General features: G+C 44.7%; 1 protein-coding gene across 8 annotated transcripts in view; it reads left to right on the top strand.

The window, feature by feature from the left end:
- The first annotated feature begins 6,896 nt into the window (after nucleotides 1-6,896).
- Nucleotides 6,897-27,317, top strand: part of TGFBR3 (transforming growth factor beta receptor 3) — a 218,841-nt gene continuing 198,420 nt past the window's right edge. For 4 of the 8 annotated variants that reach the window (XM_078332415.1, XM_078332413.1, XM_035252123.3 and 1 more), the window contains exon 1: nucleotides 6,897-7,017. The gene's annotated coding sequence lies outside the window, so the exon portion shown is untranslated. Of the gene's footprint in view, nucleotides 7,168-27,317 lie in introns of all 8 variants that reach the window. The other 4 variants (XM_078332414.1, XM_002751065.7, XM_009001682.5 and 1 more) reach the window with 1 other exon arrangement.

The following is a 27,317-nucleotide window of genomic DNA, read 5'->3' as shown; positions in this document are numbered from 1 at the left end:
GCGGTTCCTGTACAGCCGCTCAAAAAACAGCCTCAGTAAATCACTGAAACTCTGGTGGCAAACATTTTCAATGCAAGTAATGCACCTCTATTTCACCCCGTGCTTACAATCCTTTCTGAAAAAATTCCAAACAAATGACCAAGACACCATTTTGGACCAAATGCAAACTGGTATCTTCCAGTAACAAATACTGTAACTTGAACGCTGTCTTTAGTAATGAGAAATTAGTGGAAGGGAGCATCCATTCCCTTAGAAATCAGTTAATATTGCCATTAATAAAAGGTAGGGCAACCGGGCTCGGTGGCTCACACCTGTAATCACAGCACTTTGGGAGGCCGAGGCAGGAAGATCACTTGAGGTCAGGAGCTCGAGACCAGCCTGGCCAACATGGCGAAACCCCGTCTCTACTAAAAGTACAAAATGTAGAGATTCCCGCGGCAGCGCCACTCAGGTATCAGGTGACACTAGGTGAACGGACTGTCACGTGACACGGAAGTGGCTCTGAACAGGAAGAGGACGAAAAGAAGAACCATCTGCCACGCGGCCACGCGGAGAGGAACTGGACTCGCAGCCAGCGTGATCAGCAAAGGTCAATATCCAACACAGCCATTCTACCCTGCGCAGCCTCCTGGGAATCTGGTATACCCCCAGACCTTGCATCTTTCTCATGCTCCACCCTATACTGATAATCCACCTGCCTACTCGTCCGAGCTTTGTCCACCCAGGGGCTGCCGCAGTCCCCAACATGTCGGACAAATTTCCTGGAGCCTATCTATATCTTTCCATGGTCCAGCCTGTGGCTTTTAGGCTCCACAATCCCCATGACTTACTACTATCCAGTTGGTCCCATCTATCCACCTGGCTCCTCAGTGCTGGTGGAAGAAGGGTACGATGCAGGTGCCAGCTTTGGAACATTCTTCCCCCTACCTCTTGCATGCTCTCCCAATGCCGCTCAGCTCGCAGTCATGTAAGGAGCCAATGTCCTCGTAATTTAGTGGAACGGGATCTTATGGGTGGTTCAGATGGTGGCTACACCATCTGGTGGGGAGCGAAAGCCACCTTTGTGCCGGGAAAGACATCACATACCTTTGACATTTCTCACAATGTTGTAACTGCTCTAGTCATACTAACATGAACTTGCAGTTTAGACACATGCTGCTGGGGTGTCTTTCTGGTGCCCAAACTTTCAGTCACTTTTAAATTTAAAGACTATTTTGAAGATTTGAAAAAAAAATACAAAAATTAGCTAGGCATGGTGGTGGGTGATTGTAATCCCAACTACTTGAGAGGCTGAGGCATGAGATTCACTTAAACCTGGGAGGCGGAAATTACAGTGAGCTGAGATGGCGCCATTGCACTCTAGTCTGGATGACAAGAGCAAAACCTCATCTCAAAAAAAAGAAAAGAAAAGAAAAGAATTAGGGAAACTCTTTTTTTTTTTCTAAGACGGAGTTTCGCTGTTGTTACCCAGACTGGAGTGCAATGGCGCGATCTCAGCTCACCGCAACCTCCGCCTTCTGGGTTCAAGCAATATGCCTCAGCCTCCCAAGTAGCTGGGACTATAGGCGCGCACCACCATGCCCAGCTAATTTTTGTATTTTTAGTAGAGACGGGGTTTCACCATGTTGACCAGGATGGTCTGGATCTCTTGACCTCGTGATTCACCCGCCTCGGCCTCCCAAAGTGCTGGGATTACAGGCGTGAGCCACCGCGCCCGGCCAGGGAAACTCTTTTTTTTTTTTGAGATGGAGTCTCATTCTGTCACCCAGGCTGGAGTACAATGGCGCCATTTGAGCTCACTGCAACCTCCACTTCCTGGGTTTAAGCCAGGTGCCTCAGCCCCCTGAGTAGCTGGGATTACAGGCGCGCGCCATCATATCTGGCTAGACGGGGTTTCACCATGTTGGTTAGGTTGGTCTCAAATTCCTGACTTTGTGATTAGCCCTCCTCAGCCTCCCAAAATGCTGAGATTACAGGCGTGAGCCACCGCGCCAGGCCTAGGAAAACCCTTTTTTAGAGCTTTGCTCGGGAACCAAAAATTCGCGTTTATTTTAAACCTTTGGTCTACGCTTGAGGTATCTGGATTTCTTTTCTTTTCTTTTTTTTTTGAGACGGAGTTTCGCTCTTGTTACCCAGGCTGGAGTGCAATGGCGAGATCTCGGCTCACCGCAACCTCTGACTCCTGGGTTCAGGCAATTCTCCTCCCTCAGCCTTCTGAGTAGCTGGGACTACAGGCACGCGCCACCATGCCCAGCTAATTTTTTGTATTTTTAGTAGAGACGGGGTTTCACCATGTTGACCAGGATGGTCTCGATCTCTTGACCTCGTGATCCACCCGCCTCAGCCTCCCAAAGTGCTGGATTACAGGCGTGAGCCACCGCACGCGGTGGTATCTGGATTTCTGCTTTTTTTTTTTTTTTTTTTTTTTTTGAGACGGAGTCTCCCTCTGTCTCCCAGGCTGGAGTGCAATGGCATGATCTTGGCTCACTGCAACCTCCGCCTCCCGGATTCAAGCGATTCTCCTGCTTCAGCCCCCCGAGTAGCTGAAATTACAGGCACACACTGCCATGCCTGGCTAATTTTTGTATTTTTTTAGTGGAGACAAGGTTTTGCCATGTCGGGCAGGCTCGTCAGGAACTCCTGACCTCAGGTGATCTGCCCGCCCCAGCCTCCAAAAGTGCTGGGATTACAGGCGAACCACTGCTCCTGGCCTGGATTTCTGCTTTTAATATCACATTGTAAAGATTTAAAGAGAAAATATCTCTGTAGACATTGTTAATTTTGTAATACTGATATAATTTCTTGTGTTTTTCCATATCATCTACTGAAACTAATAGATCAGAATTAAAAAAAAAAACACAACCCGTTTATTTTCCCAATCTGTAAGGCTTCTGGTGACAGAAGAACCTGCTGGTTAAGGACTTAGGTTTTGAGTTTAGTGGATGTGGGATTGAATTGTGGATAAGATCTCAGTTTGTATAGAGTCATGCATATAGGCCTCATTTAAACATATTCTTAGAGGGCTATGGAAGTAAATGTGTTTATATGCATAGAATTTTTTTTTTTTTTTGAGATGGAGTTTGGCTCTTGTTACCCAGGCTGGAGTGCAATGGCGCGATCTCGGCTGACCGCAACCTCCGCCTCCTGGGTTCAGGCAATTCTCCTGCCTCAGCCTCCCGAGTAGCTGGGATTACAGGCACACGCCACCATGCCCAGCTAAGTTTTTGTATTTTTAGTAGAGATGGGGTTTCACCATGTTGACCAGGATGGTCTCCATCTCTTGACCTCGTGATCCACCAGCCTCAGCCTCCCAAAGTGCTGGGATTACAGGCTTGAGCCACCACGCCTGGCCTATATGCATAGAATTTAGTATTCATGGCTGAGCACGGTGGCTCATGCCTGTAATCTCAGCACTTTGGGAGGCTGAGCCATGTGGATCACTTGAGGTCAGGTGTTCCAGAACATTGTGGCCAACATGGTGAAACCCCGTCTCTACTAAAAATACAAAAATTAGCCAGCCGTGGTAGCATGCAACTGTAATTTCAGCTATTTGGGAGGCTGAGGCAGGAGAATCACTTGAACCCTGGAGGCATAGGTTGCAGTGAGCTGAGATTGCACCACTGCACTGCAGCCTGGGCAACAGAGTGAGACTCCGTTTCCAAAAAAAAAAAAAGAATTTAGTACCCATGCTGGCTCAGATGTTGATGGCTGCTGTTATGAATCTGGCTCTATGGGGAACAGTTGCTTCATCACTCTTTAAAGACAAAACACTCCTAAATTATGTACGATGCCATTTTATTTAGAAAGCCTCAACATGATTGATAAATTTTAATTTAATTTTATTTTTTTGAGACAGAGTTTTGCTCTGTTGTCCAGGCTGGAGTGCAATGGTACAATCTCGGCTCACTGCAACCTCTGCCTCCTGGGTTCAAGTGATTCTCTTTTTTTTTTTTTTTTGAGATGGAGTTTCGCTCTCGTTTCCCAGGCAGGAGTACAATGGCGCGATCTCGGCTCACCACAACCTCTGCCTCCTGGGTTCAGGCAGTTCTCCTGCCTCAGCCTCCTGAGTAGCTGGGATTACAGGCACGTGCCACCATGCACAGCTAATTTTTTGTATTTTTAGTAGAGACGGGGTTTCACCATGTTGACCAAGATGGTCTCGATCTCTTGACCTCGTGATCGCGCTCAGCCCTAAGTGATTCTCTTGTCTCAGCCTCCTGAGTAGCTGAGATTACAGGTGCCTGCCACCAAGCCCGGCTAATTTTTGTATTTTAGTAGAGACAGGATTTCACCACGTTGGTGAGGTTGGTTTTAAACTCCTGACCTCAGGTGATCTACCCACCTCGGCTTCCCAAAGTGCTAGGATTACAGGCATGAGCCACCTCGCCTGGCTGATAAATGTGGGATTAAATATTCACATTCACTTCAAGTGTTCATATCTGTAATTGAAACTAAAACTTGTTAACAAGGCATGAATATTGTATTAGTCTGTTTTTATGCTGCCAATAAAGACATACCTGAGACTGGGCAATTTACAAAAGAAAGAGGTTTAATTGGACTTACAGTTCCACATGGCTGGGGAGCCTTCACAATCATGGAGGAACATAAGGAAGGGCAAGTCACATATTACATGGATGGCAGCAGGCAAAGAGAGCTTGTGCAGAGAGACTCCCAATTTTAAAACCATCAGATCTCGTGAGACTTATTCACTATCACGAGAACAGCACAGGAAAGACTCATCTCCATGATTCAATGACCTCCCACTTGGTTATTCCCAGGACACATAGGGATTGTGAGATTCACAATTCAAGATAACATTTGGGTGGAGACACAGCCAAACTATATCTTAATACCATGTAATTTGAATCTAGGAGAAATCTTAAGGCCTTAAACTTAGAGAGACTTTATAAAAGCAGAGGCTAGCTCCATCTGGACTGTTTATTCCTTCAGAATATTATGCCTACTTGTATTCCCAATGCCTGACTCAGGGCTCTCCCACAGTCCGTGCTCAATGATTATTGGTAAGAAAAAAATGGTTCATTGAGGAGATTTTTGCAGTAATTCAGGTGATCGATGACATCTGACCTTTGTATTTACAAAATTGAGATTCATTCAATCTCAATTGGGTGGATTCTCTACCTATAGGTACAAGAGGAAGAGGATGAGAAATATTTCCTGTTCTCTCAATAGTTTTTAAAACAACAACATGTCATAAAAAGCCTTCTCATTCCACTATCCAACATATTAAAAGCCTAAGACTGGGCCAGGTGCAGTGGCTAACTCCTCTAATGCCAGCACGTTGGGAGGTCAAGGCAGGTGAATCTCTTGAGCTCAGGAGTAGGAGACCAGCCTGGGCAACAAAGTGAGACACCCCCCTTCCTCACATTTGTCAGTAATCCCAGCTACTCAGGAGGCTGAGGTGGGAGAATCACTTGAGCTTGGGAGGCAAAGATTGCTGTGAGATTGAGATTGTGCCACTGCACTCCAGCCTGGGCAACACTGTCTCAAAATAATAATAATAATAATAAATGGCATAGGTCCATAGCCCTTTAGAACTGGAAGAAGCCTACTAGGCCAACCCCTTCATTTGAACTGAGTTTTTTTTTTTTTTTTAAGACAGAGTCTCCCTCTGTTGCCCAGGCTGTGGTGCAGTGGCATGATCTCAACTCACTGCAACCTTTGCCTCCCAGGTTCAAGCAGTTCTCCTGCCGAGTAACTGGGATTACAGGCACACGCCACCACGTCCGGATAATTTTTACATATTTTTTAGTAGAGACGGGGTTTCACCATGTTGGCCAGACTGGTGTCGAACTCCTGACCTTGTGATCTGCCTGTCTTGGCCTCCCAAAGTGCTAGGATTATAGGTGTGAGCCACCGCGCCCGGCCTGAACTGAGTCTTGATTAGTGTTAGCCAGTAGCCATTTGTGGAAGGTCCCACAGTAGTCAGGACTGGAAGTCTGGTCTTTGAAACCTATCAGTCCACGGTCATTTGACCTGCCTGTTTGTAAAAATGTCGTTACTTAAGTATACTTTTTAATAGAAAAACTGGGTGTAAGCAAGAGTATCAAAGTGGTGTTCTGATGCCCGCATTCAACTTTGGCAGCGTACACTTGACAGGCACAGGTACTCAGGACATTGCCCCGCCGACCTGTCTGTCGTTCATATGGCGCCCACCTTAGAGTAACGCCGGTAATGCTGACCTTGCTCCATTATTTGTATTAATTTATTGAGCTGGCAGGTAAACGGCTCGGTAAAGCAGTCTCAGCTGCTAGAGAAGAGGCAAGACTCCGCCGGCGCCCACTATCAGGGCGCCCACTATCAGAGCATGACAACAAGCAGGACCGGAGGTTGGGAAAAAACACAGGGACAGAATGAATGTGTGCATAGCGGGGGGAGAGGTGTACTGGGGAGAGGGCAAGAGGCTGTGATCAGATTATCTGAGGTTTCAGAACTTCTATATCAAGACCAAGGAACCAAATGAAAACCCAACTCCTCCAGGGAGCCCTGGAAAGTTCGAAGGACATAGTTTGAGGGAGCGAGTCCTGCAGCTCCTCGCGCCCTCATCTCCCCCGCCCTTCCCCCAGGACAGGGGCCGCCCCAACCCGGGTGCGCTGAGCCTGGCAGCGCCCCGAGCCCCTTCTCTCTTTGCCTCCTTGGCCCGAAGGGAAACACAGGATTGAGCAGCGTTCGGGGCTCACCCATCAGCCGCGGAGGCAAAGGGGGAGGAGAGAGGAGGCGGGAGGCGGGAGGAGGAGTTTCTGGGCGGCCGAGAGCCCCCGGTGGGGCTGGCTGAGAAGCGCCCTTCCCCCCGCGCGCTGATTGCTGTGGCGTCCTGCCCGTCCCCGCCCGCGTGTGTGCGAGGGAGGGCGAGTGCGCCTGGTCGGCCCGATGGGGGTATTCGAGAGTTTCGGGGACGCCGAGAGGCACTTTCCTCTTCCCAGAGAGTGAGGGAGGGCAGTCGGCTGCTCTCGCGCCCGGCCACTTTCCCTGCGCGTTTCCCGGAGCTCCCTGCAGGAGGTGAGTCCCCGGCGGGTCCGGATGGCGTAGTAGTGCCGCGGTGCAGCAGCTGCCGGAGCTCGCCGCCGCCGAGCGCTGGGCGGGGAAACTTTCCGCCGCTTTCCTCCAACTTGCCGCGGGTGGATCTGCGCTGGACACACTGCCTCCGAGGTACGTGCCGGCCCAGCCCCGCGGCGCTGCAGCCCGCTGGGGTCGCGGGCTCTGCAGGCTGCGCGGCGCCCGTCGGTGCGGCGCGGGGTGCCAGTGCCTGCTTCCCGGCCGTGGTCACTCCAGCCGCAGGGACCTCCGGGCTTGAGAGGGCGGCGCTGGTGGGGCGGTGTTTACGCTCCGGGGAGCAGGGACTGGTGGCCAGCGGTGCGTGGGGAGCGGCCGCACGGGGCGGGCAGTGCTCCCGGCGATGCGCAGTGCTGGGGAGGAATTCTCCACGCCTGCCCTCACTCTTCCTCTCCATGGTTCCTTCTGACCCCTGCGGGGCGCGGCGGCCACTTCCCTCCCGGTGCGTGATAGCGCCGGTGGGAATGGGTTGTTGTGGGTTCGCAGTCAATTGCCGTGGCCCAGGCTGTGGCTCCTGGACTCAGGCACCTACGCGGTTTGCGCTCCCCGCTGGCCGCGCCCTCCCGGTGCTTCGCGGGCTGTGCAGCCAGCTGCAGCTCGGCCCCTCCCGCAGAGAACGCGCCCCGGTTTATTTTGAAGGCTCTCTTCGTGTATTCGTTTGGTTAGGACAAACTTGGAAATCTTGGAAATCTTGGGCTGTCGCTAGAAGAATCTGCTTGCAGACTTGATCTTATTAGGGCATTTGCCCCACTTTGCAGAATCGCGTAGTCAGGAGCGGACGTGTCAAGCATGAATTACTTTGGCAAAGTAGAACTTAGTGGATTTGATGTCCTCACAAAAAGCTGGAAGAAGAAAACTGTTCAATTTCCCTGGCTGTGAAGTGGGGATAGTAGTACTTGCCCCGTAAAGTTGCTGTGAGCATCGAATGATTCAGTGTGTGCAAGGTGCTACAACAGTGCCTGGCACCCAGTAAGCGCTGCACGGAGGTTAGCGCTGCTTGCCCCTAGCCCTGTGGTGGCGGGATAGGAGCGGCGAGGGCAGAGGATAGTAGGAATGACAGGCTGTGATGGGGAACCAGGAGTTATCTTCTCCCGAAGAAGTGACCGGTTTTGGAGAAGTCTCCACAGGTAGTAAAAACACACCGTTTTCCTAAATGGTACTCAGACGGCAAACAGTTACTTCAGTGTGGACTCAGCTGTTTCTTTTGGATAATAACAGCTAACGTTTACTAAGCCCATACTATGTGCACTTAATCCTCACAGCATCTCTATGGTGAAAGCACTATTAATAACCGTTTTACAGAGAAGACACTAGAGGTTAGGTTACTTGTCCAAGATCATACACAACTTTGTTAGTTCTGACTCCAAAGCTAGCTTCTTCCCTCAGCGGAGAGGGCAAGTGCAGGCTGATTTGTGTGTACATAGATTTGTGTGCATAGTCCATGAGTCTTCTCCCATCTTTCAGCTTCCTATTTGAGCTGAACACGTATTTCTTTAAACATAAATACGATATCTGTGATGAATTTAGGTGATTTTACATACTTATGAGGGTGCCGAATTCAAGTTCCTTTAAAACTGGCCCCAAATAATTATAAATAGATCTCTGACTTATATTCCTTGACATAGGTTTTTCTTTTTCTTTTTTTATGCATGGGTAATTTTTGTATTTTTCGTAGAGATGTTTTCTTTTTTTGAGACGGAGCCTCGCTCTGTCGTAAGGCTGGAGTGCAGTGGCACGACGATTTCCGGTCACTGCAACCTCCGACTCCGGGTTCAAGCGATTCTCCTACCTCGGCTTCCCAAGTAGCTGGGACTACACTACAGGTGCCCTCCACCACGCCCAGCTAATTTTTGTATTTTTAGTAGAGACGGGGGTTTCACCATGTTGTCCAGGATGGTCTCGATCATTTGACCTTGTGATCCACCTGCCTCCGCCTCCCAAAGTGTTGGAATTACAGGTGTGAGCCACTGTGCCTGGCCAACATAGATCTTTATTCTTAATTTCTTTTATTAATTCTCCAGACATTGTTGATCACCATTATTTGGCTTCCTTAGGAAACAGCTTGAGGTTGGCACAGGAGGTAGGGAAATAATTCTTACCCCCTTAAGGGCTATTAACATGAAATTGATTTCATGCCATTGTGTCAGTTAAAGGATGTTGCTGTTTCTTGCTGTTCTTTGCTTTTGGCTTCATTTCTGCATTGTTTAGTGTTTCAAGGCTTCAGCACTTTTTTTTTTTGCCCTTCAGTTTGTCATTTGTCAACTTAAATTTTTCCTGTTTTGATGGAGTCTGAGCATTATATGGCAGCTTTGCCTGACAACTGTTGATTCAGCTCATGTTTTTAAATATAAAAATCACCAATTTTTTTGAACCCCAGCACTTCAAAGGCAACCCCTGGGGAGTTCATTGTTATTTTAAATATTAGTCAATAGGGGGAGCATAACACATTATTGATATCTATAGGACACATAAACCCGTTTTTAGAGTATTAAACATATATTTTGAAAGGGCAGAATGTGGCTTTATCTAGCAAAATAAAAGTTACTTTTGGAGTTTATAATGGAGGACTAGATTTAATTCAAACTGATTAAAATAAGAATGACCTTGAGGACAGGGCCTGTATGTCAAGAACTCCATGTCAAGAACTCCATGGTGGCTGGACAGATAATAGATAAACACACATATAGTTTTCTTCAGTTTTTTCCCTCAGGGGGTGTGTAGGCCAGGCACAGTCGCCCAAACCTGTAATCCCAACATTTTGGGAGGCTAAGGTAGGAGCATCACTTGAGCCAAGGAATTGGAGACCACCCTGGGCAATATAGTGAGACCCCCATCTCGTTAATAAATGAAGTTTGTATGTAAACTAATTTTGCGTAGTTTGAATAATATTTCAACTTATCTAGAAGAACTGGAAATCCAGAGGAATTTATTGTGAATCCTTTTGTAATGATCCTCATTTGTCTTTTGTAGAAAACTGGATATAATGAATTTGTTCTCAGAGAGGTTGGTGTGTTCACAATCCTGTCATCATCTTTCATTAACATCTTTTAAGTGCAAGACAATAGGGGATCAGTAATCCTAAATAACAGCAGTTCTATTACTGTGCGTTCATCAGAGACTTGTGTTAACATTCAAGTATAGTAATAGTTCAGATGTATCATATTTGATACTAGTATAGGTGTGATATGTCTATAAATACTCATACCTGTAAATATAAACAATAACAATAAATATGCTTGGAAAATCAAACTTGACTTTTAAAAAAGGGGTTTTGGCTGGGTGCAGTAGCTCATGTCTGTAATCCCAGCATATTGGGAAGCTGAGGCGGGTGGATCACTTGAGGTCAGGAGTTTAAGACCAGTCTGGCCAATATGGCAAAACACAGTCTTTACAGAAGATACAACATTGCCAAGCATGGTGGTGCACACCTGTAATCCCAGCTACTCCAGAGGCTGAGGTGGGAGGAACCCTGGAGCCCAGGAGGTGGCCATTGCAGTGAGCTGAGATCATGCCACTGCACTCCAGCCTGGGAGACAGCAAAGCTCTGTCTGAAAAAAATGGTTTTCAATTCTTGTTGGTAGTTTTTTTTTTTGTTTTTGTTTTGAGACGGAGTTTCACTCTTGTTATGCAGGCTGGAGTGCAATGCACAATCTCGGCTCACCGCAACCTCCGTCTCCTAGGTTCAAGCAATTCTCCTACCTCAGCCTCCCGAGTAGCTGGGACTACAGGTGCGCACCACCATGCCCAGCTAATTTTTGTATTTTTAATAGAGATGGTGTTTCACCATGTTGACCAGGATGGTCTCAATCTCTTGACCTCGTGATCCACCCGCCTTGGCCTCCCAAAGTACTGGGATTATAGGCGTGAGCCACCGTGCCCCACCTCTTGTCGGTAGTTTTATAGGCCAGTTTCCTTTCTTGTTTCTTGCGTATTATGTAGAATCTTTTTTTTTTTTTTTTTTTTTGAGACAGAGTCTCACTCTGTTGCCCAGCTGGAGTGCAGTGGCGTGATCTGGGCTCACTGCAACTTCAGCCTCCCAGATTCAAGTGATTCTCCTGCCTGAGCTTCCCGAGTAGCTGGGTCTACTGGGGTGTGCCACCATGCCTGGCTAATATTTTGTATTTTTAGTGGTGATGGAGTTTCACCGTGTTAGCCTGCATGGTCTCGATCTCCTGACCTTGTGATCTGACCACCTTGGCCTCCCAAAGTGCTGAGATTACAGGTGTGAACCACTGCGCCCAACCTCATACTATGTAGTATTCATTTACTTTTATTTCATTTACCATGTTAGGGTTCTATGGATCCTGTTTTAAAATAACTTTAAAAATTAGCCCAGTCTCTTCTTTTTAAATCTTAGCATTGCACTTATACTACAGAGTAGCATTTATTTAGGATCTCATTTAGTCTTCTGTGCTTTGCTCTAGTTTACTTGAGTAATTCAACAAACCCTTATAACCTCCTACTTCTTAATAGGCTTATGGTTACTGGTCTTGGAGGTTGGCAAATTAGTTGTCCTTATTCAGTGTTCTGATAGCTGGGGGCCAAGATGCCTTCAGGTTGCTTAGGACTTTCTTACAGAAAGCCTTTATTGATAAATTGGTTTGCTTGAAGAAAAGCATTGTTGCATTCTTTTTAAGACTCAAAGGAATTAATTTTTCTCTCTTGCATGCAAACTTGGTTGTGACTTTTAAAAGTCAGGTGAGTGCTTGTTTTTCTGAGGGCAGAATCTGAGCCTAAGAGCTCAGGGAACTCAACCATCCTTTGAGGTTTTTTTTTTTAATTTAATTTAATTAATTTATTTAAAATTTTTTTTTTTTTTTGAAGACGGGGTTTCACCATGTTGGTCAGGCTGGTCTTGAACTCCCAACCTCAGGTGATCCACCCTCCTTGGCCTCCAAAGTGCTTGGATTACAGGCGTGAGCCACTACACCTGGACCATCCTTTGAGTTTTAAGAAGGTGATTGCTGCTGACTTTTTTAGTACACAAGTGATGATCAATTTCCTGGGTTCAAAAATCTGTGAAAGGCCCTGACTACATTTTAAACTTAACAGACAGAAGAGTTAGAATTTAGATAGTGGCTGTTTAAGTAGTAACATTGCTGTAATATTTTGCCTGGATGATTCTGCCCTGTGGTTATTTTGAATTACCTGTTATTTTTTTTTTTCGGAGGGAGTCTCACTGTGTCACCAGGCTGGAGGGCAGTGGCGTTATCTTGGCTCACTGCAACCTCCACCTCCCAAGTTCACATGATTTTCCTGCCTCAGTCCCCTGAGTATCTGGGACTACAGGCGTGTGCCACCATGCCCACCTAATTTTTGTATTTTTAGTAGAGATGAGGTTTCACCATGTTGGCCAGGATGGTCTCGATCTCTTGGCCTCATGATCAGCTTGCCTTGGCTTACTAAAGTTCTGGGATTACAGGCGTTAGCCACTGCGCTGGATCCTACCCCTGGTTCTTGATAATTCATTTTGAAATGTATTTTTGTGGTTCTTTCATTGCTGTTGGATAAAAATTGTAATTGTCAGATTTATTTTTTATTTATATACTTACTCATATAAAAATTTAAATATAAAAATATATAGCTGGGTGTGGTGGCTTATGCCTGTAATCCTAGCACTTTGGGAGGCTGAGTAGGGCAGATCATGAGGTCAGGAGATCAGGACCAGCTTGGCAAACATGGTGAAACCCCATCTCTACTACAAATACAAAAATTAGCTGGATGTGGTGGCGCACACCTGTAGTCCCAGCTACTCAGGGGGCTGAGGCAGGAGAATTGCTTGAACCCAGGAGGCAAAGGTTGCAGTGAGCCGGGATCATGCCATTGTACTCCAGCCTGGTGACAGAGCAAGAGTCTGTCTAAAAAAAAAAAAAAAATTAGCTGGGCATGGTGACGGACGCCTGTAATCTCAGCTACCCGGGAGGCTGAGGCAGGAGAATTGTTTAAACCTGGGAGGTGGAGGTTGCAGTGAGCCAAGATCACGCCATTGCACTCCAGTCTGGGTGACAGGGTGAGAGACTCTGTCTCAGAATAACAAAAACAAAACAAAACAAAAGCCATATATATAATATCTCACATATATAATCTAAAATATATATTTTATAATATAAAAAAGACAGCCTCACTATGTTGCCCAGGCTGGTCTCAAATTCCTGAGTGATCTTCCTGCCACATCTTCTCAAATTGCTGTGATTACAGGCGTGAGCCACTGCACCTGGCTGTCAGATTTATTAGCTGCTGGAGGACAATCTTCTTTTTCATTCTTAACAGTTATTTAAAAGTGATTTTATTGCCATTTTTTTGGTCAGTCTACTGGAGCATTTTTCTTATATTTTTAAATGTATTTAAAACAATAGTAAATTTAAAAAATGTTAGCCTTTTAAATGTTTAGGCTGGGCATGGTGGCTTATGCCTGTAATCCCAGCACTTTGGGAGGCTGAGGCAGCCAGATCACCTGAGGTCGGGAGTTTGAGACCACCCTGACCAACATGGAGAAACCCCGTCTCTACTAAAAATTCAAAATTAGCCCAGCATGTAGTGCATGCCTGTAATCCCAGCTACTTGAGAGACTGAGGCAGGAGAATCACTAATCACTTGAGCCTGGGAGGCAGAGATTGCAGTGAGCCAAGATCACACCCTTGCACTCCAGCTCATTGCACTTAGGGCAACAAGAGCAAAACTCCCTATCAAAAAAAAAAAAAAAAGCAATTATGCATTGCCACTAGGAATATAAACAATCTGGAATTTAAGAGTGAATCTAAGTTATATGAAAGGCTAACATTTAACACATAACAGTGAGCCTTCAACAGATTGAGTGAGGGCGTTTCTGTAGGAAGAAAATTAAGTGTACCAAGATCTATAGCAGTAATTTCTCTGGTTCCACATCTTCAGAGTAACACTTGGAATGATATCATTGTTTCTTTGCAGCATTTCATAAAACACAAGCTGTTGCTAATTTGTTCAGTTTCTAGTCAAGCTGAAATAAATCAACACAGCTTGGAAGGGACTTACAACAAGGATCTGGGTTCATTTCCTGGGCTCTGTCCATTTCTAGATTTTATATCTTTTGAAATAGCACATTTGTTTGTTAACTGACATTGAGCTTTATTTTCTCTGCTCGCAAAGTCCTTCCTTGCTTAAGACTCAGCACAAATTTTCAAGCATTCTTCCTCCCCACTTAAAGAATAATGATTTTGATGTCTTGCTCTCTCAACCGAAATGTGTTTTGAAACATTAATGTAAATGCTGCATGAGGCTATTCTCATTTGGAATTCAGTCTTCATTTTTTATTCTTCAGTTTTTCAGGCCAAATATGAAGAGTTAATAGGCTGACAACTGCTTATGAGGGATGGAGACCATATTTAAAATGGAAGGTCTGGAACAAGAGCCCCAGAACCACGCCTTCAGGCCATCCTAATGTGCCCTGCTGAAGATAATTTTTTGGTGTGTTGGGGGAGGGAGTTTAATGTCTGGCTTTTGTGCTGCGTTTCTTTTATCTTGAAATCTTCTAGCCTGGGAAGAGGATTCAGTTATATGTAGAGCCTGACAAAGTATCCCATCTAGATACCATGCTGGTTAGGGCTTTTGGTCATATTTGGATGGGAGATAAAAGTACATAAAGGAGGATTTAAATGGGTAGGGAGGCTAGAAAAAGGAGGGGAGTGTCTACTTTGTTGGAAGAAATCCACTTTTGCATAAGTTGATTTTTAGACTTAGTTTTTAATTTTTTTTTTGAGACAGAGTCTTGCTTTGTCACTTAGGCTGGAGTGCAGTGATGCAGTCTCTGCTCCCTGCAACCTCTGCCTCCTGAGTTTAAGCGATTCTCATGCCTCAGCCTCCCAAGTAGCTGGGATTACACAGGTGGGCTACCACATGTGGCTAATTTTTGTATTTTCAGTAGAGACAGGGTTTCATCATGTTTTCCAGGCTGGTCTTGAACTCCTCCTGGCCTCAAGTGATCCACCCACCTCAGCCTCCCAGAGTGCTGGGATTACAGGTGTGAGCCACCACACCCACAAGCCGACTTTAATGTTAAACTGTTGCCAGGATAATAATTTAGAATTAAGTCTGAAATGTTAGCTCTATCTTTACTTAAAAAAAAAATTGGGCCAGGCGCGGTGGCTCAAGCCTGTAATCCCAGCACTTTGGGAGGCTGAGGTGGGTGGATCACGAGGTCAAGAGATCGAGACCACCTGGTCAACATGGTGAAACCCTGTCTACTAAAAATACAAAAAATTAGCTGGGCATGGTGGCTTGTGCCTGTAATCCCAGCTACTCAGGAGGCTGAGGCAGGAGAATTGCCTGAACCCAGGAGGCAGAGGTTGTGTTCAGCCGAGATTGTGCCATTGCACTCCAGCCTGGGTAACAAGAGCGAAACTCCGTCAAAAAAAACAAAACAGAATCGTATACTCTCTGGACTGTCTTGGACACTGGACTCCTAGTGAAAGGGGCCTTTGGAGTTGGGTGCTGTTTGCAGGAGGATGAAACACCTGCTTTTCTGACCTTCCAGGCACATAGTTCATTTCTCTGGTGTATGCCAAAGGTCAGGTTTTTGTGTAAGACTGCTGATGGATCATTTGTAAAAACACATTTAAGTTGATTAGACCTTGAGAAAATGATCTTTAGAAAACAATCTTTGCAGATACTAGTCCTTGAGGATCACGTTGCCTTGAGGGAAGCTCTGCAGTTTCACTGGCATGACTCACTACCTTTGACAGGTGAGAACATCAAATGCGCCGGGTGGAGGGTCTGGTAGAACTTTGGATTTCTTTTTAAATTTGTATTATACTATTTTGCTAATGGAAACTTGATGAATACTTAATTCCATCTGGCAACTGAAAAGAGTCCTTTTTGGGAGTATCGTTTTGATAGCTTTTAAGCGATTTATTGTTTTGACAGTGTGATATTGGTCCTTGGATGCAAAAATACTCTGGTGGTTCTTTGCAAATTTCATTTTGTAATTAACTAACTGTGTGATAATTGCTGGAGCAGAACATGGCTTTTTTTTTCATTCTTGGAAGGTTATTTGAGGTGAAAAACTTAGATTCTAGTCACAAAGCGGTGTGTTCGTGTGGTCCCTACCTACTTTAGATAGATACTCATTGTGTTGTTGTGAGTTATCACTTTTGTGGTTTTTATTCTTTAAAACAAAACTCTTCTGAGTCTCCACAAAAAATAAGTATCTCATTTTGTTATATTTGATTTTGTGCAGTTGGTTGGCAAATTAAACTTTGAGGGAAAGCACCATTGACTCATTACATACATTTTGTATCGTTGCAGCTGAAGGTCTTCCCTATGTGTGTGGGAGAAGTTTCTGATCTAAATGGGCATGTTTCCTATTGCTGGCCTATCTTCTTGCCAAAGCCTTTCTGAATAGACATTCCTATTCATTTTCTTATTGTCAAGACTTTAGAGAGATTGTTACTTGTTACATATTAGTGATAAATCATCTGAATCATGAAAAAAATACTTAGGTCAACAACCCATTTTGTAAATACACTTGTCTTTGAGCTTTTAATCTGTCATACTCATTATTTATTACAGTAGCTGTACATTGGATGTATCATGTTTCTGACACAGGAGCTAGGGGAAGGATGACCTACTTGTTGTATTTCACGTTTTTCCCTATTTATATCCGTTCTTAATTTGTGGCATCTTTATTTCGTTGTTAGAGTGGTTGCTCTCTAAGCTCTTCCAGGTTTTAATTTCATTCACTGTGCGGGCTAAATAAGGAGGTTTCCTGTAGAAACAATTCTACTAAATTCCTGAAAATGTCAATTAAAAATTAGCCAGGGGTGGTGGTGTGCGCTTGTAGACCCAGCTTCTTAGGAGGGCTGAGGCAGGAGGATTGCTTGAGCCAGGAGATCGAGGCTGCAATGAACCACGATTGTACCACTGCACTCCAGCCTGGGTTACTGGGTGACAGAATGAAACCTTATCCTTACCCCCACCACACAAAAAAAAAGAAGAAAAAGGAAAATGTCTCCAAAAAGTATCCCATCTACCATGCAGATTAGGGCTTTTGATCATGTTTGAATGGGAGATAGCTGAACATAAAGCAGCATTTAAATGGGTAGGGAGGCTAGGAAAAGGAGGGAGTGTTGAATTTGTTGGGAGAAATCGACTTTTGCATAATAATAGGGGATTTAAGTGTTTTCTTTGGAGTTAATATATATTTCAAGTAGGTAGATAGGTAAGAGGTTTGCAAAAGAAGTTTTGCTAAGGTTGAGGTTCTGTAGTTGGCAACTCTTATAACCCTGAAGATCCTGTTCTCTAAAGTGAGGAAAAAGCAGTCTGTTTTCAATTATGTATCACAAAAAATAGTAAGATTAAGCCAAGAAAAATGATCATTTGGGAGTTGGGTTGCTTTTTTTGCAGAGGGTAAAGGAGAAAGGACTGTAGACACATTTTAAAGAATCTGCTAATTTTTCTGTTGGCTTTCAGATTTTTCTCAAATGCTCTGCATTGGAAATTAAGAATAATTTTAGGATTAAAGGCTTTTTCTTCCTTCGTCTTCTTTTTGTTTCTCAGAGAGCAAACTGAAGAACATTTAGGCAATTTTTGCTGACATGAATGGGTTTGGGTCCAGTGTTCCAGGACCTAGCTTGTGTTTTTGGTAAAGCCTTTTCCTGCCTGAATGGTGCCAGGTTATGGGCTCACATCATACCTGGTAGTGGTACTATGGTTTTGTTATATATACTTTTTACCATGCTTTAAATTGAAGTGTACTTCCTGCTGCCTAGCATTGTTCTGCTGGAGGAGAAAACTAGGAATGTTAGTGTGGGAAATGTATGGAGGTCCGCAGCCCAGTATTTGGATGATGTGTGGGTGAATATACTGTCCTCAGCACTTGTCAGAAGCAGCTAGCCTTTCGGGATGCCTGCTGCTAGTTTCAGGATTAGTGGTCCTGTGAGATCTAGGTGTTAACTAAGAAATCTCCTTTCCACCGCCAGAAGATCACCCATGGCAGGTCTTAGTTCCTGTTTCTCACACCTTACACCTCCACAGAGTGTTGAATGAGACTTTCCTGATGCTACAGAATCTTTGATAATTCTTAGTCTTGTCACTGAGGCTAATGTGTTTTAGCTCTTGACGCTTTTCTTCTCACCTCCCATTTACTCCTCTGCCTGCTGCCGCCTCCCATGCCCACCACACCCACAGGCAGTGCTAGAAGAGGCACGAAACGCCAGTGCAAAGCTCCAAGCTTGCTTTTTGTAGGCATCTTTATTGTCTTCTCCCTGATGTATTTGCTGCTTTACTTTCCTTTTTCTCCGATTTTTTTTCTTGGTTTTCCTGAAACTAGTTCTTCTGGTTTTCCTCATATGTTCTGGATGTCTCTTCAGTCTTCTGTTTCTTTTCTTTCTTTTCCTAAGAATTTTTTGAGACCGAGTCTCACTGTGTTGTCCAGGCTGGGGTGCAGTGGTGTGACCTCGGCTCACTGCTATCTCTGCCTTCCGGGTACAAGCAATTATCCTGCCTCAACCACATCCCCTCCCCTGCCCACCCTCAAGTAGCTGGGATTACAGGCGTGTGCCACCAGCCCAGCTAATTTTTGTATTTTAGTAGAGACGAGGTTTTGCCATGTTGGCCAGGATGGTCTTGAACTCCTGACCTCAGGTGATCCACCTGCCTTGGCCTCCCAAAGTGCTGGGATTACAGATGTGAGCCACAGTGCCTGGCCCAGTCTTCCTTTTCAATGCTTGATCCCTATGGGTTGACATTTTCCAAGGTTCCATTTTCTTTTCCTCCCCTCCCATGCCCTCTTTTCCCCTCCCCTCCCCTTTCCTTCCTCCACTCCTCTTTCTCTCTCTTCTCTTTTCAGTCTACATTTAGTTGCTCATATTTCTGTGCTTCAATTGCAGCAGCTCCCAGTTTTTAATTTCATACCCAGATTTCCAACAGCCTGTTGGACAGTGCCATCTGGTTCTTCCACAGATTTTTCTGTGAAAGTCCAAAAGCCACCATATTACTTCTCTGTGGTCCACAGCCTCCACAGTGTCACCTTCTGTGTTTCCCATGTCCCTCCTCTGTAAGGGTTCCCGCTTACTCTTCCAGGCTCTCACTGCTGCCAGTTCCTTCGGTGGAGCTTCGTGTGGCCCCTCCTGGCCGGGGCTTCTCTTGCTGGCTCTTGAGAATGTTTTTCTTCCTTCGGCAGATTGTGACTTACCTTGTGACTCAATCCAGAGCAGGATTGAGACTTACCTTCTTGGTATCCTGGGTGCGTAGCATGGGCCTGGTTTGTAAACGTATTGTCGAATGGAATTCTTCAATTCAGCCCACTTCAGTTATGGCTTTGGGGAAGAGATCAGGCTTACAGTTGATATAAATTATAGCTATAGAAAAGACACAGGAAATCAACTCAGAATCAGAGTTTAGGGTTAGAGTGGGGCTTAGGATAATCTTCTTTAAGTTCCTCTGAAGGTGAGAACGAGAGAACAGCATTTCCCTCCTTGCTCCTCTGTAGTCTAGTTCCCATCCAATAGCCAGAATGATTGTGATAAAACCTGTCAGATTCCTTCATTCCTTTGCTTAAAACACTCTTGGCTGGGCGTGATGGCTCACACCTCTAATCCCAGCACTTTGGGAGGCCGAGGTAGGTGGATCATGAGGTCAGGAGCTCGAGACCAGCCTGGCTAGCATGGTGAAACCCTATCTCTACTAAAAATACAAAAAAGTAGCTGGGCATGGTGGTGCTCACCTGTAATCCCAGCTACTCAGGAGGCTGAGTCAGGAGAATTGCTTGAACCCGGAAGGTGGAGGTTGCAATAAACCGAGATCTCACCATTGCACTCCAGCCTGGGTGACAGAGCGAGAGTCCGTCTCAGAAACAAACAAACAAAAAAACACTCTACAGTTTCGTTTTGTCTTTCTCAGAATAAAAGCCAAAGTTCTCACAGTGATCGATAAAGCCCTGTACAACCAGCCCGCCATTCTCATGCTGGTGACCAGTTGGCTTCCCCCCTGTGCTCTCTGGCTTGCTTACTCTGCTCCAGCACCTGCTCGTTGGTCACTTTATACCCCAGATATGCCCTATCTCCAGGCCTTTGCATGTGCTGTTTCCTTTGCTTGGAATGTTTTTTTCCCCAAATAACTACAGAATTTGCTTTTGTTAGGTCCTTACTCAAAACAAACAAACCAAATCAAAACCTACACACATACTTTGTCTCTCCCTTTTCTGGTTTTTCTTAGCACTGGTCTCTATATAATATATAATTATGTATTTTTTTATAGTGTGTGTGTCTCTTCTGACTAGAATGAAAGCCCCATCAGGGCAGGGATTTTTATGCTTTGTTCCCTGTTGAGTACCCACACCTGGAACCATCCTGGCATGAAGCAGGAACTTGATAAACATTATCAAATGAATAAATGAATGACAAACACAATTTTATGGATTTCTTTTTTTTTATTTTGTGGCAGGGTCTCACTCTGTTGCCCAGGGTGGAGTGCAGTAGCACAATATTGGCTCACTGCAACCTGCGCCTTCCAGGCTCAAGCCATTCTCCTGCCTCAGCCTCCCAAGTAGCTGGGATTATAGGCATGCGTCATCATACCCAGCTAATATTTTTGTATTTTTGGTAGAGACGGAGTTTCACCATGTTGGCCGGGCTGGTCTCGAACTCCTGATCTCAAGTGATCCATCAGCTTTGGCCTCCCAAAGTGCTGGGATTACAGGCATGAACCACAGCGACCAGCCCATTTTATAAATTTCTTATAGCCCCAGTTATTGGTGCACTCAGAGAAAGGGATTAGAAAAGGAAAATTGGAGTTCAACCATTGTGGAAGACAGTGTGGTGATTCCTCCAGGACCTAGAAATAGAAATTCCATTTGACCCAGCAATCCCATTACTGGGTATATATCCAAAGGATTATAAATCCTTCTATTATAAGAACACATGCACACGAATGTTCATTTTGGCACTGTTTGCAATAGCAAAGACTTGGAACCAACCCAAACGCCCATTGATGGTAGACTGGGCAGGGAAAATGTGGCACATATACACCATGGAATACTATGCAGCCATAAAAAAACAATGAGTTTGTAGGGACATGGATGAACCTGGAAACCATCATTCTCAGCAAACTGACACAAGAACAGGAAATCAAACACCAAATGCTCTCACTCATAGGCGGGTGTTGAATAATGAGAACACATGGGCACAGGGAGGGGAGCATCACACTCTGGGGTCTGTTGAGGGGAACTAGGGGAGGGACAGTAGAGGGTGGGGAGTTGGGGAGGGATAACATGGGGAGAAATATTAGATACAGGTGATGGGGAGGAAGGCAGCAAACCACATTGCCATGTGTGTACCTATGCAACAATCTTGCATGTTCTTCACATGTACCCCCAAACCTAAAACGCAATTTTATATATATATATATATATATATATGTAAATGTATATGGAAAGTTCCCATTCCACCTCTTTCTCCCAAACAAAAAAAAAAAAAAAAAAAAAAGAAAGAAAGAAAAGGAAAATTGGGCCAGGAGTGGTGGCTCATGCTTGTAATCCCAGCACTTTTGCAGATTGAGGCAGGCAGATCACTTGAGGTCAGGAGTTCAAGACCAGTCTGGCCAACGTGGTGAAACCCCATCTTTACTAAAAAAAATACAAAGATTAGCCAGGCTTGGTGGCAGGCACCTGTAATCCCAGCCACTTGGGAGGCAGAGGCAGAAGAATTGCTTGAACTTGGGAGGTGGAGGTTGCAGTAAGCTGAGATAGTGCCACTGCTCTGCAGCCTGGGCAACAGAGTGAGACTCCATCTCAAAAAAAAAAAACGGGAAAATTGGCCCGGTGTGATGGCTTACCCCTGTAATCCCAGTGCTTTGGGAGGCTGAGGCAGGAGGATTATATGAGGCTAGGAATTCAAGATTAGCCTGGGCAATGTAGTGAGACCCCATCTCTATAAAAATTTTTTTAAAAGTCAGCAGGGCATGATGGGGCATACCTGTAGTCCCTGCTTACAGGGACTGTAGTTGAGGTTGGAGAATAGCTTGAGCCAAAGAGTTGGAGGCTGCAGTGAGCTATGATCATGCCAGTGCACACCAGCCTGAGTTAGAGAGTAAAACCCTGTCCACCCCATTATTACTCCCCACCAAAAAAAGAAAATCATCAGATATGGAGGATGGAGAATCTGATTTTTTTTTTTTTTTTTTTTTTTTAAGTGGAGTTTTGCTCTTTTTGCCCAGGCTGGAGTGAAATGGGGTGATCTTGGCTCACTACAACCTCTGGCTCCCAGTTTCAAGAGATTCTCGTGCCTCAGCCTCCTGAGCAGCTGGGATTACAGGTGCGCACCACCAAGCCCCCCTAATTTTGTATTTTTAGTAGAGACAGGGTTTCACCATGTTGGCCAGGCTTGTCTTGAACTCCTGACCTCAGGTGATCCACCCACCTCAGCCTCCCAAAGTGCTGGGATTACATATGTGAGCCACTGAGCCCGATGAGAATCTGATTTATAAAAAGCCTCATTTAAGAATTGTTGGACTAGAACACTGATCTCTTTTTCATTGTCTGGTTTGAAGTATCACTGTGGGTCCCCCCAGTTTGGGAAGACTCCCATTTTGCCTCTAACAGGCACGGGCTTGCTGAGGTTTCTCTCTGCCTGTGATTTGCCCTTTAGCCCCGCAGGCTGCAAAGATGAAAAGCAAACACAACATTAAAGAAAAGAGCTAGGGAAGAGGGCAGCGGCAAACAGGGCAGAATTTCCTTGTGACCCTCATATCTTGCTTTGGTTCTGCACCCATTCCCTTGTCTGCTCACGCAGTCCCTTCCAGAGCTGCCTTGCTTGGGGGCTGTGCTCAGTCTTGAGACTTTTAGGTCAGATGACTCTTGAGTTTTGCTTTGATGTTCTAATTTCTTTGAAAAGAAACCTTAATTTTAGGCAAAAATGACATTGGAGAATGGATTCTTTAAAATTAAATTATCATCTTTTGAAGTGACGTTTTTAACCCTTAAGATAAGGGGTTGTCATTGAAATTTCTGCTTGTGAAGCTAGTGGGAAGTCAAGATTGGCAGGACCCATCTTGTGAAACCAATACCTTAAATCCTTGGGGCAATAAATTCAGCTCTGAAGTAGTGTCAGACTCTGGGGGTAGGGATTATGTGGAATGACGTACATAATTTGTATTAGTGTAATAGTAAAGTTAGAGGAATTTGTTTCCTGCTCTTATTGAGGTAACAGCAGCATGGTTCCTACAGGGCCCTCCACATCAAGATAGGAAGCCCACCCAAGAAAGTCAAAGGCTTAGGAGGAAGCTATTGGGTATGTACAAAGCCTGCAATGTCATTCACTCTGGGATTCAAAGGTATTACATTGAAAATAAATTGTTTAGAATGGAGCTGAGTTATCAATGAGTAGTTAAAAATAATCATAGCTACCATTTCCTGAATTCTAACAACATTCTAGGGAGTAAGTGCTTTATTTATTAATTTACTTAATCATCATAACAACCCTGTGAAGGAGATAGAATCATTATCTCTGCTTTATAGATCAAGTGTGGAACTTTAAGTAAGTTGCCCAAAATTAGAGTGTTTAGAAAAGGTAGGGCAGGGATTTGAACTCAGGTAGGCTGTGGGGGCCCCCACACTTTCCACTATGCTATACTGTAGTTTGCTTCTAGGACAAACCAAGCATGCTCTTACCTCAGGGCCCTTGCACTCGCTATTTCCACTGCCTGGGAGCCCTTTCCTTTAGATAGTTTCATAGCTTTATCTCTTATGTCTTGTGCTAAAATGTTACCTTGTCTGGGAGGCCATCTCTGACCACCCTGTCTGAAATAGCATACCACCTGTCATCACTCTCTCTCATTAACCTGCATTATTTTTTTTCCTAGGTCTTTTCGTGCCCTGACATATTATTTTTTTGTTGTCTGTCTGTCCCCACCTTTAGAAGGTAAACTATGTGAAAAAAGGGGTGTGTTTAATTTGCTGCTATGTGCACACCTCCCTGAACAGTGCCCAGGAAAGGGTAGGTGCTAATAAATGTTTGTTGAGTGAAGGAATAAAATCAAATAAAATTGCTGATCGAGGCCTGCCACCCTGGTTTCAGAACAAAATAATTTGTCACTTGTGCCAGATCTCATCTGACTACCCACCACCAGAAAGTGACTGTCCTTGCAGGGCCTGGTTGATGTCTACAGTGGCTTAGTAATAGGCACAGTTCCTATCCTTTTTTTTTAGAAGTCAGCTGTTTCTGGAGGATGCCCTATTTGTAGTGGTTAAGAGCATGGGCATGGAATTAGATAGCCCTGGGCTTAAATCCTGGTTTTAGGATTTATAAGGGGGGTGACTTGGGGTTGCTTAGCATCTTTTTTTTTTTTTTGAGTCAGAGTTTTTTGCTCTTGTTACCCAGGCTGCAGTGCAATGGCGCGATCTCGGCTCACCACAACCTCCACCTCCTGGGTTCAGGCAATTTTCCTGCCTCAGCCTCCTGAGTAGCTGGGATTACAGGCACGCGCCACCATGCTCAGCTAATTTTTTTTTTTTTGTATTTTTAGTAGAGACGGGGTTTCCCCATGTTGACCAGGATGGTCTCGATCTCTTGACCTCATAATCCACCTGCCTCAGCCTCCCAAAGTGCTGGGATTACAGGCGTGAGCCATCGCGCCCAGCCTTTTTTTTTTTTTTTTTTTTTTTTTTTTAAGACAGAGCAGAGTCCCACTCTTTTGCCCAGGCTGGAGTACAGTGGTGCCGTCGTAGCTTACTTGCAACCTTGAATTTCTGGGCTCAAGTGATCCCCCTGCCTCAGCCTTCCAAGTAGCTGGGACTATAGGTGTGTGCCACCATGCCTGGCTGATATTCGTATTTTATTTTTAATTTTTTTTCAGAAACTCCTGATATTCAAATTATTTTTATTTTTTCTATGTTTCCCAGGCTGGTTGTGAACTCCTGGCTTCAAGTGAGCCTCTGGCTTCCGCCTCCCAAAGTGCTGGGATTATGTGTGAGCCACTGCACCCAGCCTTGCTTAGCATCTTGAAGCCTCACTTTTCTCACTATAAAATGGAGTACAGGGCATCCATCTCCTTGGGTTGTTGAGAGGATTAAATGAGAAATTGTGATATACATGATAGGTGTTCAATAGATGGTAACAGACGTTTTGTAGGTTCAGAAGAAAGCAGGGATGTTGGCTTTTAATAGGAAAGGGAATGAGGTATAGGTGCTTGATCAGCCACAGAATAATTACAAAGCAGCATGTGGACAAATCTTGGCTTTGCAACCAAGTAGCTGTGTAAAGCTGGGCCAGTCATTGAACTTTTCTAATTTTTGGTTTGCTAATCTGTAAAATTAAAGGGTCAGAGTAGATAGTATCTATTTCTAACATTCCAAGTTGGCTCTGACTAGAAAATAACGTGGAACTAACTATACACAAAATGTTAAGTAGACAATGTTCACAGTAGGATGGGATTAATCTGACGTTTCTTTTGGAATAAGGTGAGGAGCATGAGCAGAGTACTTGGACTTTGAGGAATAGTATAAAAATGGCAAATTGTGATAAAATGGCAGATCTGACAAAATTCAGGTTTTGTGTGTGCTTACATTGGGAAGATACTGCATTTAAATAATTTTTGTTTCCATAAATTACATATTAAAATAGCTAATGTGGTATTAATATTTCATTTATTCTTAGGTTGTCAAGTTGAATATTTTTCTTGGATAACACTTCCCTGTTTTGTGAAGTTATTCCTGCTAGCCTTTACGTAATTATGCATTTCAGATTTCCACAAGTGTGTTTGAAGTCTCATTTTCTAGAAGGGATTCAGGATTATTAATCCATATAATGGCAATTATGATATAGAATAAAATATTTTCTTAGGTTGGGCGTGATGGCTTATGCCTGTAATCCCAGCCCTTTGGGAGGCCAAGGCGGGCAGATCACCTGAGGTTGGGAGTTTTGAGACCAGCCTGGCCAACTTGGAGAAACCCCATCTCTACTAAAAATACAATAAATTAGCCAGCCGTGGTGGTGCATGCCTGCAATCCCAGCTACTTGGGAGGCTGAGGTAGGAGAATTGCTTGAACCCAGGAGGTGGAGGTTGTGGTGAGCCAAGATTGGGCCATTACACTCCAGCCTGGGTAACAAGAGTGAAACTCTGTCTCAAAAAAAAAAAAAAAAAAGATTTTCTTTGTTTAATCCCTTTGTTTTAGAGACACAGGAAGTAGGATCCAGAAGGTCTGAGCTGGGAAAACACACCCATGATCGCGCTCCTGCCTCTTGTTCCTTAGAGGATGCCTGAGGTTCTTTTACACTTATCTGTTATTGAGAAATGTTCTAATAACTTATCCTTCTGTACTATTTTTCCAATTTTTTTTTTTTTTTTTTGAGACGGAGTCTCGCTTTGCCACCTAGGCTGGAGTGCAATGGTGTGATCTCAGCTTACCTCAATCTCTGCCTCCTGAGTACAAGTGGTTCTCCTACCTTAGCCTCCTGAGTAGCTGAGATTACAGGCATGTGCCACTATGCGCAGCTCATTTTCGTATTTCTCATAGAAATGGGGTTTCACCATGTTGGCCAGGCTGGTCTGGAACTTCTGACCTCAAGTGATTTGCCCACCTTGGCCTCCCTCAAGTGATTTGCCTGCTGCGATTAGAGGTGTGAGCCACCACTCCCACCTGTACTATTTTTATTGTAGTGTGCACAGTAGTAGTTTATACCTGTCGTCCACTGTGGTACCTTCATTAGATGCTCACTATCAGCCAAATGTAGGTAGATGGTGATCTACCTTGCTGGAATTAAGACAGTGGGAAAGCCATACCTGGAAGGAAATAATTACATCATAATTACAACCTGAAGTATTGGATTGTACTGTGTTCTGGGTGTCCAATTTTCACTTGGTCCAAGGGAATCAGAAGGGGCTTTCTTAAAGAAGTAACGCTTATGCTGAGACCTGAAGATGTTAGAAAGTGACTATCCTAGGGAGACCACGGACGGATGGTGAGTTCCGATATAGTAACATCACTTTTGGAAGATGAGGAGTTCGCCTTTTTGCAGGACTGAATTGACACTAGTGTGGCTGGAGTGTGCAGAAGATGAGCTTGGAATAACTAGATGATGGTTGGTGGCCAGGTGAAGTTTTGCAGTTTATTCCCACAACTGTGGGCAATCATTGAAGAGTTTTAATTCTTAGTGTTTCACATGCCTGGGCTGTAAGCCACCATGCCCCGTGAACTTTTAAATTTTTTGTAGAGACAGTGTTTCACTATGTTGTACAGGCTATTGAAAGTTTTTTTCGGTGGCCAGGTGCTTGCTAGG

This window comes from Callithrix jacchus, chromosome 7 (assembly GCF_049354715.1).
Source record: "Callithrix jacchus isolate 240 chromosome 7, calJac240_pri, whole genome shotgun sequence".
Lineage (NCBI taxonomy): Eukaryota > Metazoa > Chordata > Mammalia > Primates > Cebidae > Callithrix > Callithrix jacchus.
This window is presented reverse-complemented; position numbering and strand designations above follow the sequence as displayed.